The 15,721-nt window shown below is 39.6% G+C and overlaps 1 protein-coding gene across 8 annotated transcripts in view; it reads right to left on the bottom strand.

The window, feature by feature from the left end:
- Window positions 1-15,721, bottom strand: part of LOC135203179 (RING finger protein 44-like) — a 236,892-nt gene that overhangs the window by 101,612 nt on the left and 119,559 nt on the right. The window contains exon 2 of one of the 8 annotated variants that reach the window (XM_064232889.1): window positions 15,442-15,523. The exons of the other annotated variants lie outside the window; for them this stretch is intronic. The gene's annotated coding sequence lies outside the window, so the exon portion shown is untranslated. The remainder of the gene's footprint in view (window positions 1-15,441; window positions 15,524-15,721) is intronic. 8 annotated transcript variants of the gene reach the window in all.

The raw sequence follows: 15,721 nt of genomic DNA, 5'->3' as shown, positions 1-15,721 counted from the left end.
AATAAATAAATAAATAAATTAAAATAAAATTAAAGCTGTGATACGACCTCCAGCTTACTCGGAGCATGCTAAAATCTAAGGTCAAATAGGGCCTTGTCTCACCAACGAAAATTAAAATGAATACGCTATATTTTTATTAGAACTAATTTTTCTGTACTGTTTAACATGCACATTATACATTTTCTACATTTTCATTTTAATAAATAAATCATAAATACCCCTCCTATCCTAAAATTCCTGTATCTCTCCCTCGTGTAAGGATAATTGAGTGACGTGACCACTGGCCAAAATAAAAAGGCGACTGTCTATTAACCCCCCTTTACGGGCTGCTCAATGAGCAAGTGACCTGCCTGGCATAAAACTAACTCAATGAGCTTCACCTCCTTCCTCCATTCGTCAGTACAAAATCAAGTAAAAATGACAACATTTAGTTGGACCCTATCGTATAGTATATATTTGTATAGGGGACAATTACCTCATTATATTTTCGAAGGGCCCTATAAACCATTGCATTAAAAATTATATATATATTATATATATATATATATATATATATATATATATATTATATATAAATGTAATAGTCACAATGCCCTCTTAACTTCTTTGCTCAAGGCTTTGTAGTGATAAGCGTATCCAAAAAAAAGAGCAAAGAATTTGAGAAGTTAAGAGGGCATTGTGGCTACTACAATTTCATATGTATCCGGTAAAAATGACCAGTAGATTCTACATTATATATATATATATATATATATATATATATATATATATATATATGTATATAATGACGTTTGTTTGTACGAAGTCACTATATAAAAACAAACTACTGGATAGTACACTACAATAATGTCTATTCTCTCGATTACCCCTGACCCCGAAATCGATGTCAAAAATGTACATATCTAGATCAAGGTTAATAATATCTCACTCGGCAGGATGGGAAACTTGGCACCAAACCAAGTAAATAAATGCAGACATTAACAGAGAGAGAGAGAGAGAGAGAGAGAGAGAGAGAGAGAGAGAGAGAGAGAGAGACGTTCCTCCTTTCTTCAGTTCACATTTTAAGAATGATGTCTCCAGTTTTCCCAAGGACATCCATACTGAGCCCCTCGGAGACAAGAGGGACAAATAGCTCTTCTTTATTGCCGTTAAAGCTGGCCTCGAGTCAACCCAGGCTCGTCTTGCCCTTAAGATCACAGCAGACAGTAAACAGTGCGCAAATATTTGCTTTGCTTTTCAGCGGCACAGAACGAAATTCAAATTCAAATTCAATCCAAATTCGAAAGCTTTATTTCGGACAGAAATGGCCATAGACAAACACATACATATACACATACATAAACATATATAAAAAGCCTCCAAAATCTAAAAGGATAAAATTCAACATAAGTATGAGAAATGATTATGAAAGAGAGGTGGAAAATTATGATATGAATGAGATGCGGATAATGAAACTAAGTGATTCTTCCTACTAAAGTAAAATAATAAAAGGAAAAAATGAGCTAAACCGAAGGTGCCTTGCAATAGAATAGAATAGGGTATAGAATTTAGGCCTAAAACCAAGCACTGGGACCTATGAGGTCATTCAGCGTTGAAACTGAAATTGCCAGTAAAAAGGTTTAAAAAGTGTACCAAGAGGAAAACCTCAAAGCAGTTGCACCATGAAACAATCGTAAGGGGAGGGTGGAAAGTCAGATGAAAGAAAGAATATATGAACGGAGGTACAGTAATAGGAATGAAAGACGCTGCAGCTAGGGGCCGAAGGGACGCTGCGAGACCCTTCAGTAATGCCTATAGTGCACAACATGAGGTGTACTGGCGGCACTAACACTCTCAGAGGTTAGGTGCCTGGGAGGTCGGCCCTTCGTCCCATTTCATCCAAGAGGACCGTGATTCTGTGCCCAGTTACAATGCAGTTTGTTTGTGGGTATGTATGGCGAGTTTGAAGGTACTGTTTTAAAGGAAGAACCATCAACGTATCAAGTTCCTTATCAAGACGTGATACAAAATAAATAAATACTAAATAAAATAAATAAATATATATCTATATATATATTATATATATATGTGTGTGTGTGTGTGTGTGTGTGTGTGTGTGTGTGTGTGTATGTATGTATATGCATATATATATATATATATATATATATATACTATATATATATATATATATATATATATATATATACAAAAAAATAAAATATAAACGAAGCCGACTTTTCTTTATTTCAAAGGCCATAGAAATAGAAACTTAACTATCATATTTCAAAACAATATACATAAAAAACAAAAACAAAAAACAAAAAATTGAAAACCCAGATAGAAAAAATATAGTTCTACGGAAATGAAATTGAGCATAACTTATGTCAATATATCTTTATTGTCTTTTATGTTCCTTTATTACTCCACAAGCACCTCTTACAATGGATCTGGCTTTGCAAACTGTGTGAATATGAATATTATATTATTGCACCATTGTGAATATTAATAATAAAAAAATAATTGTGTGCACTTCTCATTGTTCCGTATCACTGACCTCTTAGTGATGCAACATAATTAGAAGTTCGGTCAATACACGGAGAAGCTATTCTTTTTTTTTTTTATTTGAAGCACGCCATTTGCCACAACTCAACCGTACCATTGCAACAGAGTAATCGACAAAAACTTAATAATCGACAAAAACAATATTTTTTTGGTCACCACAATAATCGACAAAAAAAAAATTTTTTTTTTTTTTGGTCACAACACAATAATCGACAAAAACAATTTTTATTTTTATTTTTATTTTGGTCAACACAATAATCGACAAAAACAATTTTTTTTTTTTTTGGTCACACACAATAATCGACAAAAAAAATTTTTTTTTTTTTTTTTTTTGGTCACACAATAATCGACAGACAATTTTTTTTTATTTTGGTCAACGCAATAATCGACAAAAACAATTTTTTTTTTTTTGGTCACCCCAATAATCGACAAAAACAATTTTTTTTTTGGTCCCAACACAATAATCAACAACCTACAGGACCGCTGAAGGCAGATTAAGATGCAAGTCCACGACACAAGTACCGGTAAAGTTGACCTCATCAACCAGGAAAGCGCGCGCGCGCGTTTCAGCGCATGTGGATGCATTCTAAATGTGCTTCAGAGCACTCGGAAAGATCTACAGTTATCAATGACAACTTGACAAGAGTACACTACAGAATCGAGGCAGGCCTGCCAGAAAATGGGAACATATCGGCAATCTTCACAACCGCTACACGTCAGGGGCAAGGGTCTGCTATACGACATCATTAAAGACAATCAAAATAATAATAATAATAATAATAATAATAATAATAATAATAATAATGTTAAAGAGAATGGCAGAATTAAATCTGCCATTCTCCTCAACAGTATTTGTCTAAAAGAGGGTCCTTCTACCATAATAATAATAATAATAATAATAATAATAATAATAATAATAATAATAATAAGTATAACTCACTGATGTCGCAATACTATGGGACACCAGAATTGAAGAGAAAGGAAGGGAGAAACTCGAAAAGCATCAAGACCTGAAAATAGAAATAAGAAGGATATGGGATATGCCAGTGGAAATTGTACCCATAATCATAGGAACATTAGGCACGATCCCAAGATCCCTGAAAAGGAATCTGGAAAAACTAGAGGCTGAAGTAGCTCCAGGACTCATGCAGAAGAGTGTGATCCTAGAAACGGCGCACATAGTAAGAAGAGTGATGGACTCCTAAGGAGCCAGGATGCAACCCGGAACCCATTATAAATACGCCCAGTCGAATTGGAGGATTGTGATAAACCAAAAAAAGAAAAAAACTTAATAATAAATAAATAAATAAATAATAAAACAGGCTTAACAAATAAAGAGGTTAAGAGCTTACTCTGATGGTTACAAGTTACTCAATTGGTAAATGTGACCAATAAACTATCTGTAAGTATACATACACAAATTATACATACGTACCTAAAACAGCCACACAACTACACTGCATTTATATAACTACTAGTAGTAGATACATACATACATAATACATACATACATACATACATACACACATCGACGTTTTACAGAAAGCAGAGAAGAGGAGAGACCACGAAAGAGCCCTTCTCTTAATGAGATCAGAAATAAGAAGGATAAAAAAAAAAAAAAAAAAAGGGGTGGGGGAGGTTGAAGAGGGATACGGCAGACTTATCCCCTGGGAAGCCATAACCCCGCCCTTGGAAAGAGGAGAGATTATAAGAATCGGGGGGAAAATAAGGGAACGTCGGTGGGGTCGTTATATCCACGGTCTAGATATACTGTATACCTAGACCGCGGTTATATCAACCTTTGTTATAGTAAGCGAGCCATTGATGCGGTGTTGTTATTAGTAGTAGTAGTAGTAGTAGTAGTAGTAGTAGTAGTAGTAATAATGGAGAAATAGCTCCAGTTATGATTGTGGATTTGTTACATCATCATTATTATTATTATTATTATTATTATTATTATTATTAGATTATATTAAAGATCAAATTATGGAGAGGTTTCCGGAATCTTTTCGATTTCCATTTTCGAGCAGATTCCCGAAAACTCTCTATATGGATTCATTTTTCAATATATTTGTACCATACATATCTGTGGATCTTCTCCATTTCAAAACTCATGCAATAATAATAATAATAATAATAATAATAATAATAATAATAATAATAATAATAATAATAATAATAATAATAATGTGGCGCCGTGGAGGAGTTGGTTAGGTCTTCAATAGACTTAAGTCAAGTTAAGCAACATTGGGGCTGGTCAGTCGTTGGATGGGTGACCGCTCTCCTCGGCGTTGATTCCTTGGGAAAGGATCTTTACCATAATTTCCTCAGTCTACTCAGCTGTAAATGAGTACTTATCCCTGATGGGGTAGGGTCCAGCTATGGGTTAAATAGCAAAACTCAGCAATGATGGAAAGAAATGAAGGAATAAACGACAACGACGTAAATGGAACCTCTGGCAACAGAGGAGCTTCGTCCGGCAACCAGGTATTCAACCCAATTGAAGGGGAAGACGGTCAGGTACTTGGAGGTCGTCATCCAGCAACTGATCACCACAACGAAAGTAATCAACAGCCTGAGATTGGAGCTACAGAGGCAAAAAGGAAGAAATGGACTAGAGAAGAAAATAAGGAAATATGGAGATGCTACATCAGAAGCAACCCGACGGAGAGAGGATATAGAAGAAGATTGATCAACATCTGGAATGAGAGGAATAACACCCCCCAAACAGAGCAGAGGCTGGCAGACCAAGTAAGGAACATAAAGAAAAAGAACTGGCTCTCCCCAACAGAAAGAGAAGAACTGGAAAGGGAAATGTCACACGACAACGAATTACACGAAGACGAACTGAGAGACGATGCCACAGAAGACGACAGGGAGGATGAAGTATCAAACAACGACACACGAAGAAACACCGACGAAGTAACAGAGAGGACGGAATGGGTAGAAAAGATTAGACAATGGATGGAGCCAGATACAGAGAGAACAAAGATCCTCTCCATGAAAGCCTACAACACCAAGAAATTAAGGGAGAAAACAAGTGAGGTCAATGAAATAATGGGCCTATACACACCACCAGTATCACAGAAACAAATAACTTGACATATGCAGGAGCAAGATTAGTAGCAGAACTGATGGGGATGCGAACACCAACACCACCGTCACAACCAACCCAACAGAAACCAAAACAGCAACCTCCTTGGAAAGGCGCCTGGAAAAGCAAATCATGGTGATGAGATCTGACTTGAGTAAACTGAAAGAGATGGCAGAAAAAAGGCTAAGAAGCAAGAAAACCAGGGAGGAACTCAACGAGAAATACAAAGTACAAGAGAGGGGACTAAACAACACAATAGAAGATGTAAAACAGAGGCTTAAGGCCAAAGCACACAAGATCCAACGGTACATGAACAGGAATAAGGGATACCAACAGAACAAACTATTCGGAACCAACCAGAAAAGACTATACAGCCAACTAAGAGGGGAAGACAACCACCCAGAAATTCCTGAAGCCGAACCAAGTAAGAGACTCTGGGAAAACATATGGAGCAATCCGGTATCACACAACAAACATGCAACATGGCTCCAGGAAGTCAAGGAAGAAGAAACAGGGAGAATAAAACAAAGATTCACGGAGATCACGACAGACACAGTCACACCAACTAAAGAAAATACCAAACTGGAAAACCCCAGGTCCCGATGAAGTCCATGGATAACTGGCTCAAAAACTTCAAGGCCCTACACCCACGAATAGCAGAACAACTCCAGCATTGTATCTCAAATCACCAAGCACCCAAATGGATGACCACAGGAAGAACATCCTTAGTACAAAAAAGACAAGAGTAAGGGAAATATAGCCCAGTAACTACAGGCCTATCACCTGCCTACCAATAATGTGGAAGTTACTAACAGGTATCATCAGTGAAAGGCTATACAACTACCTAGAGGAGACAAACACCATCCCCTACCAACAGAAAGGCTGCAGAAGGAAGTGTAGGGGCACAAAAGACCAGCTCCTGATAGACAAAATGGTAATGAAGAACAGTAGGAGAAGGAAAACCAACCTAAGCATGGCATGGATAGACTATAAGAAAGCCTTCGACATGATACCACACACATGGCTAATAGAATGCCTGAAAATATATGGGGCAGAGGAAAATACCATCAGCTTCCTCAAAAATACAATGTGCAACTGGAATACAATACTTACAAGCTCTGGAATAAGACTAGCAGAGGTTAATATCAGGAGAGGGATCTTCCAGGGCGACTCACTGTCCCCACTACTCTTCGTAGTAGCCATGATTCCCATGACAAAAGTACTACAGAAGATGGATGCCGGGTACCAACTCAAGAAAGAGGCAACAAAATCAACCATCTGATGTTCATGGACGACATCAAGCTGTATGGTAAGAGCATCAAGGAAATAGATACCCTAATCCAGACTGTAAGGATTGTATCTGGGGACATCAGAATGGAGTTTGGAATAGAAAAATGCGCCTTAGTCAACATACAAAAAGGCAAAGTAACGAGAACTGAAGGGATAAAGCTACCAGATGGGAGCAACATCAAACACATAGATGAGACAGGATACAAATACCTGGGAATAATGGAAGGAGGAGATATAAAACACCAAGAGATGAAGGACACGATCAGGAAAGAATATATGCAGAGACTCAAGGCGATACTCAAGTCAAAACTCAACGCCGGAAATATGATAAAAAGCCATAAACACATGGGCAGTGCCAGTAATCAGATACAGCGCAGGAAATAGTGATGGACGAAGGCAGAACTCCGCAGCATAGATCAGAAAACCAGGAAACAAATGACAATACACAAGGCACTACACCCAAGAGCAAATACGGACAGACTATACATAACACGAAAGGAAGGAGGGGAGAGGACTTACTAAGTATAGAGGACTGCGTCAACATTGAAAACAGAGCACTGGGGCAATATCTGAAAACCAGTGAAGACGAGTGGCTAAAGAGTGCATGGGAAGAAGGACTAATAAAAGTAGACGAAGACCCAGAAATATACAGAGACAGGAGAAAGACAGAAAGAACAGAGGACTGGCACAACAAGCCAATGCACGGGCAATACATGAGACAGACTAAAGAACTAGCCATCGATGACAATTGGCAATGGCTACAGAGGGGAGAGCTAAAGAAGGTAACTGAAGGAATGATAACAGCGGCACAAGATCAGGCCCTAAGAACCAGATATGTTCAAAGTACGATAGACGGAAATAACATCTCTCCATATGTAGGAAGTGCAATACGAAAAATGAAACCATAAACCACATAGCAAGTGAATGCCCGGCACTTGCACAGAACCAGTACAAAAAGAGGCATGATTCAGTGGCAAAAGCCCTCCACTGGAGCCTGTGCAAGAAACATCAGCTACCTTGGCAGTAATAAGTGGTACGGAGCACCAACCTGAGGGAGTGATAGAAAGAAAACGATCAGGCAAAGATCCTCTGGGACTATGGTATCAGAACGGATAGGGTGATACGTGCAAATAGACCAGACGTGACGTTGATTGACAAAGTCAAGAAGAAAGTATCACTCATTGATGTCGCAATACCATGGGACACCAGAGTTGAAGAGAAAGAGAGGGAAAAAATGGATAAGTATCAGACCTGAAATAGAAAATAGAAGGATATGGGATATGCCAGTGGAAATCGTACCCATAATCATAGGAGCACTAGGCACGATCCCAAAGTCCCTGAAAAGGAATCTAGAAAAACTAGAGGCTGAAGTAGCTCCAGGTTCTGCATGCAGAAGAGTAGTGATCGCCTAGAGAAACGGCACACATAGTAAGAAAAGTGATGGACTCCTAAGGAGGCAGGATGCAACCCGGAACCCCACACTATAAATACCACCCAGTCGAATTGGAGGACTGTGATAGAGCAAAAAAAAAATAAATAAATAAATAAATAATAATAATAATAATAATAATAATAATATACTAAACAAAATATTGGATATAACAAATAACTCGATCCCATTACAATAACCGTGGTCGTTCCATAAACAGATGCATAGCTGGTATGTATCCTACTTGCTAAAAATAGACAATTGCATCATCATGATTGCCTAAGTTGCACAGTATACGCCAAGGAGTCCCCATGGTACATTTTCATATTTTTTTCAACAATCCTTTTGCTTACCAAAACCAATGACTATAATATTACCTTACTAACAACATTAGAACTGGCTAAAAGAAATTCAATAAGAGTTATTATGATAAGAGTTTAAATTACTTACAAAATATACATATTTAAGCAAAAGACAGTCCTTCTGACTGGTAAATTAAACTGATTCAATTTGAGACCCAGGACAAATATCGACGACCCAATCTTTCAAATTATTTTTTAAAAATCCGCATATCTAAGCAAAAGACAGTCCTTGTGACAGATATAGGACGAATATCGATTACTTTATCATAAGAAATAGAATTTATTCTACGTACATACTAAGTACAATCAACTGACGATGACAGAGAAGGATGACAGACGAGTTGGCAGAAGAAGGCTTCTTTTCTAAGTGACGAAACAGCTTAGGCTCATGATCTAGGCTCTCACTGAACTATTTATATCCCCTTTAGGTTAACTTTTGAATGCTGATATCATCCTATATTCTTGTTTTACTATTCCAGGTCGTTCACTGTTGAGCGAAGCCTCTACCAGACAGATCTGTCTGCGAGTTGAGCTCAATGGATTTATAGGTCGGTCGTCATTGTGTGTGTGTGTCTGTATGTCTGTCTGTCTACCCGTGGGGTGGAACCACCCAGGCAGCAATGTACCCAAAGACCACTTCAGACATCATCAACACCAGCTCATACACTTCGCTTGTTCGTTCACTTTAAATCACAAAGTGAATTCAACAGATTCGGGCGCATGTATAATATCAAGTCAATTAAACATTATTTATTGTTTTAAATGTGTAATCATATGACTATTTCTCTGAATCTTTCAGTGACTATTTCTCTGTATCTTTCAGTGACTATTTCTCTGAATCTTTCAGTGACTATTTCTCTGAATCTTTCAGTGACTATTTCTCTGAATCTTTCAGTGACTATTTCTCTGTATCTTTCAGATGTGTCGAACTGACGACATTAGACCAAAGTCAAGTGAACCGAAAGAATACAGATTGAATTTCAGAGCTGAAATAAAATTTTAGTTTTCTTGGAATGGAATAGGATGGAATAAAGGTTTAGCTAAGCAAAGACCATGAACTGGGACCTGAGGACATTCAGCACTGGAAGGGAAATGCAGAGTAGGTAAGGCAGTTGCACTATAAAACAATCGTTAGGAGAGGGTGAACAGTAAGATGGAAGTGATAGAATATGGACGGAGGTACAGTAAGAATAAATGGGGTTGCAGCTAGGCGCCGAACGAACACTGCAAAGAACCTTCAGTAATGCGTACAGTAGACCCCGTGAGGTGCACTGACGGCAGTACCCCCGATGGAGATTAGTTTTCTTGGGAAATGGAGCAGATACAATGAACAAAACCACTGACATTCTTCAAATTCTTGGGAAATGGATCAAATACAATGAACAAAACCACCTACACTTCAAATTCTTGGGAAATGGAACAAACACGATGAACAAAATCACTGACACTTTAAATTCTTGGTAAATGGCACATGTACAATGAACAAACCCACTGACACTTCAGATTCTTGGGAAATGGAGCAAACACGATGAACAAAAACACTGACACTCTTTAAATTCTTGGTAAATGGCACATATACAATGAACAAAACCACTTAACACCTCCAATTCTTGGGAAATGGAACAAGCACGGTGAACAAAACCACCGACACTCTTCAAAGAGAAATCGCCAGCTGTTGTGAGCTAGCAATACGAAGTTGAGGCCAAACGGCAGGCCTTCGGTTGATGAGCTGAACTACATAACCTTCCCTGCTGCAAACGCTGTTTACAAACTTTCGAGGGCTTCAACGAACGAAGAATCTTCGACACAGGACTCTGTCTGCCCTGACATTCTACCCAAAGGGACCAAAACCACGGCCGTGCCAGAACCCATCCGACAAACAAAGTGTCTGGTGTCTATGACCCCAATCGCGAGTAAAATTCTGAAGGAGCAACTGTCCTGCGCCCCGAAGTAACACTTCGAGACTTCGAGTACATCAAATTCTAGCAGTCAGCCATTTTAATTCTATTCTTCCTTAACTCTCATCTTCGCACGCTTTTTGTAAAAAAGACAATAATAGCGATTAGAAGTTAAAAGGGTTTTGTGGCTACAATTACACACAGACACACTGACAGACAGACAGACAGGCACACACACACACACACATATATATATATATATATATATATATATATATATATATATATATACATCGAGTTACAATTGTCCTTTAATATCTAATTGGCTCTCCACCCCGGAAGTAATATATTGTCATATATGTTAACTGAGGTAGAGCGAATTAGATATTAAAGGACAATAATTTGTATAGGAATCACGGTAATGTGATATGACTCGTGTAAAATATATATATATATATATATATATATATATATATATATATATATATATATATATATATGTGTGTGGTGTGTGTGTGTGTGTGTGTGTGTGTGTGTGTAAGGAGTTCAGTGCCCTCCCTCAACATCATACAATGCTGGAAGTGAAGGAAGAGTTGGGATGCAGAAAACGAGGTTATGCGCACACTGTTTATTATTCATATTTGAAAATGTAGAACTTGTAATGCGCGGATACAATGATACGTGTAGTTGCGTGCAAATATCTGTGCATATAAACATGCAATTGTCAGCATACAAACACACACATATACACATAATATTGCGTGCGTTTCTGATTATAATCACATCAACGTCATTATAAGTTTATCACACATCACCACTGGTGAAAAAATAAAAGACTGGGGTGTGGGTCCTGACCGACTGGTTTCGACTTTATTTCAATGTCATTAGCGTTAATGACTTGGAAATCAACTCAAAACTGGTCGGTCTGGACCTACACCCAGTCTCTTATTTTTTTCACTTGCTGTGATGTGATAATATATATATATATATATACATTTTCTGAACAAGAGATTCATCCTCGTCTCAGCAATTAAAGCATGAATGTAGCCGCTGCCACAGTGTATACTCTTTCCCAGAAGCCTCAATATACCTCTTGAAGCCACCCGCCCTCAGAGGGAACGGTTTATCCTTAAATTAATAAATAAATATATACACGTATGTAGTATATGTGTAGTTGGTACCTTTCACTCTGTACTTGCCGCGAATAATCGGATCTGCTGCTTTCTTTCGCTCAAAAGATCCTTATTAGATCCATCTGTTGTCAGTAGTCTCGGATTCGTACCTGTACCTTGTTCCCCCTGGTCGTCCGTCCGTACCAAAGTCTAGAGAGAGAGATCCGCACGTACCTCGCACCTTTATCACGAGCCTTTTACGGCTCTCGCCTAATCCCCGCCTTCCCTTATTCCCTTAGGGTCACCACCCCTTCACCGGACCCCGCCCACCACCACCACCACCCACTCCTCCCATCAATTTGGCCGTCCTTTTTGCCCACCTCCTCATGTAATTACTCCCTCTCAAAACTTCTCATACCGGCCGGCCGTCGCATCTCCTCCCACTTGGAAATCTCCAACTTTTTCTTTTTCTCCCTTTTTTTTTTAAATCATTCACTTTTTTACGTCTCCCCATCTTTTTCCCTCCTCTGCCTTCTCGAACTCCGGTCCGGGCAGCGTCCGGTCATCTCGTATCCAAGGTCCTTTAAATATACAAGGTCCTTTAAATATACTCCGAGTATATTTAAAGGACCTTACTCGTATCAGCTGACACGACCACGTTCTGTGACTGGAAGCCTTTTCTGCTCTTTTTGCTATAAGCTATTTTTTTATTCTTTCTATATATCTATTTCAGTTGTTTAAGGGAACAAAAAACTGACGTTTTCCGTCAAAAAAGACACCTCACTCAACCGACAAATGGAGTCGCTCATCAACAGCGTAATCTCCACAGGTCCCCAACATGACCCGAGGCTAGCGGATGTACTTAGAAGACCCTCATCTCTAGGAGGGTTATATGAGAGAGAGAGAGAGAGAGAGAGAGAGAGAGAGAGAGAGAGAGAGAGACTCTCTACATAATAACTTGGAGGAACATCACACCCCCATAAACACCCCTTCTTCTTCTTCTTTCTTCTTCTTCTTCTTCTTCTTCTTGCCTTTCCGTAAAAGTTCTGGCTTCTGAGAACCCACTATTGACATTCTGTTCACGTTTCAGGCCATAATAAGATGGAATATATACGGTTTGGGCACGTCGCCAAGCACTGGGATCTATGAGGTCATTCATCGCTGAAGAGGAAATCGAAAGGTGTAACAGGAGGAAAACCTCGCAGTCGCACCATGAAGTAATGGAGAGGGTGGAGGGCCAAGATGGAAGAAGGATAATATGAACGTAGGTACAGTAAATGGAATGAAAGGGGTTGCAGCTATGTTTGTTTGTATGGGGTTTTTACGTTGCATGGAACCAGTGGTTATTCAGCAACGGGACCAACGGCTTTACTTAGTGACTTCCGAACCACGTCGAGAGTGAACTTCTATCACCAGAAATACACATCTCTCACACCTCAGTGGAATGGTCGAGAATCGAACCCGCGACCACCGAGGTGGGACGTAAACACCATACCAACCACGCCACTGAGGCGCTTAAGGGGCGCTCCAAAAAAACCTTTAGTCATGCCTACAGTACACCCTGTGAGGTGCACTGATGATTCCTCACAACTGACATCAACGTCCCACAGTTTGCAGCCTCGGCTCAAGACACTTTCCAAAACAGCAACACATCAGCATCGCCAACAAGCTGCTGCTGCTTCTTCTTCTTCTTCTTCTTCTTCTTCTTCTACTGACGTCTGTCTCCTGGCCTATGCGACGCAGGTTTCCATTCCCCTCTTGGAGTGACCTCTTTTGCTTCTATCTCGCTTCGGCCTCCTGTTTCTGACGGTCGCTTTGTCCCTTTGCTTATCTGTGTCTCGAGCGTCCTTTCAGTGCCACGTATGCAAGAGATGCCTGTCACGACTGGCTGTCTGTCTGTGTATGAATGCGAATTTCTCTCTCTCTCTCTCTCTCTCTCTCTCTCTCTCTCTCTCTCCTTAAGTCCAACGCAACGCCCTGTAAGGGAGGGGCTCTGTCCTAACAGCTCTTGCCTGGGTCCTCTGTTCTCAACATCTCAACAGTCTCTCTCTCTCTCTCTCTCTCTCTCTCTCTCTCTCTCTCTCTCTCTTATGTACGAGAGCTTTCAGACCATCTTTCTCAAGTATTACATCATCAGCGCCGGGGTCCCGTCTGTCAATTACAGAAGAACCTTCACACGGTCATATTTAATAGCAGCCGGTCCTATCTACGTATATCTCCTCTCTCCGATCCCGACCGACATAAAAGTCCAATAAAGCATCGATAGTTGGCCCCCTGTCCAAAGAAGTTCACCCTGAATAAAAGTCGCATTATGAGACACAACTGACTTTACAAGACGCAAAAGAAGTATTTTATGTATTGTTACCCAAAGCCTAATACAAACTACCATCCTTCAAGACAGGAGCGTAACCTAACTTCCCTGACCTGTTTGTTTGTATGTTTGTATGGTGCTTTGACGTTGCATGGAACCAGTGGTTATTCAGCCACGGCACCAACGGTTTTACGTGACTTCCCAACCACGTCGAGAGTGAATTTCTATCACCAGACATACACATCTCTGACCCGTCAATGGAGGTGGCAGGTCAAGACCATACCAACCACGCCACTGAGACGCTCTCACCAGTAAGTCCACCCATGATTCGCTTTTTCTCCTGCAGGTTTGGGCAAGGTTTGGTTACTGGGATGGCCTTCCCGCTGGTCCTTAGATGTCATACACACGGACGACACTCGGAGCCATGATGTCAATCAACTGCATAACTGGCAAGGGTCTGTTTCCCTCCGTTTGTTTGTCTCTTTGTGTGAGAATAGCCCTGGACCGTCTGCCCTCAGTGGTAGGTAGGTAGGTGCGTGTAAGGTTTCAGCCAGATGATACAGAACAGGTAATGTAAGCCGTTTGAAGGGGAGGCATATTGGAGGCTACATGACTCGCACGCGTCTAACCAGCAAAACTGCAGACACACAAAAAAACACACACAAACACACTATATACATATCTCTCTCTCTCTAATACATATGCACAAACTCGGATCAGTTTCCCGAGAATATCAAAGCAGCACCAGATCCGACTCTTCTCGAGTTTTGCACCATAATTCGTTGTTGTCTTGCAACGAACACTGGCGCGTTTGTAGACAGAGAACAGTACGTTATGTAATGGAGTTCCGTTATTTAGTCCATCAGTGCATACAGCATGTGTACGTTTCACACACACACACGCACAGAGAGAGAGAGAGAGAAGAGAGAGAGAGAGAGAGAGAGCTTAAGCCAGGCGATATAATATCGTCCGCAATGACCGAAACGTCAAAACAAGTCAGCAGTCAGTCAGGGGAATTGTTTTTCCGTCACGATTCTAATGTTTTTTTGGCATCATTGATAAACATGAGCTCTACACCTATGATGCCCAGTTCTGGCGTCCAATCGAGAACAACTCAAAATAAATTTACACCCAGATTTACGTCTGTTTCGGCTATTAGCCTTTCGCATAAAAAAAAAAAAAAAAAAAACTGTCATGATGGATTTGCACGCGCCTCCAACAACTGGGAGAATTTTTACAAACCTAGGCTAACTATAACTACTTTCTTTCATCGTCAACACAAGTATAGAAACACGAGGCCTTCAACGGCTTTAAACCTGAAGATTCGTTAATATAATAATAATAATAATAATAATAATAATAATAATAATAATAATAATAATAATAATAATAACATCCAGGTACCTTGATCCGATCATCGGGAAGAAAGGTAGCGTCCGTTTAAGTCAGGAACTTGCTATGTCGATCCAATCCTACATCACCGTCTCTTTGGACGATATAGATACAGACAGCAATAATAATAACAATAACAATAAAAACACTGAAAATAATAACAATAATGGTGAAGAAATCCACAGTGATGTAGATGTAAATATATATTTTAGAAATTATAGATACGTATATATAGAAAAGAGAGCTTACGAGAACCTGCTCAATTCTCCTTCTTAATATGAGAGAATGAGAA

The sequence above is a fragment of the Macrobrachium nipponense genome, chromosome 33, assembly GCF_015104395.2.
Source record: "Macrobrachium nipponense isolate FS-2020 chromosome 33, ASM1510439v2, whole genome shotgun sequence".
NCBI classification, from domain to species: domain Eukaryota; kingdom Metazoa; phylum Arthropoda; class Malacostraca; order Decapoda; family Palaemonidae; genus Macrobrachium; species Macrobrachium nipponense.
Note: the sequence above shows the minus strand (reverse complement) of the source record. Positions and strands in the feature narration are given on the sequence as shown.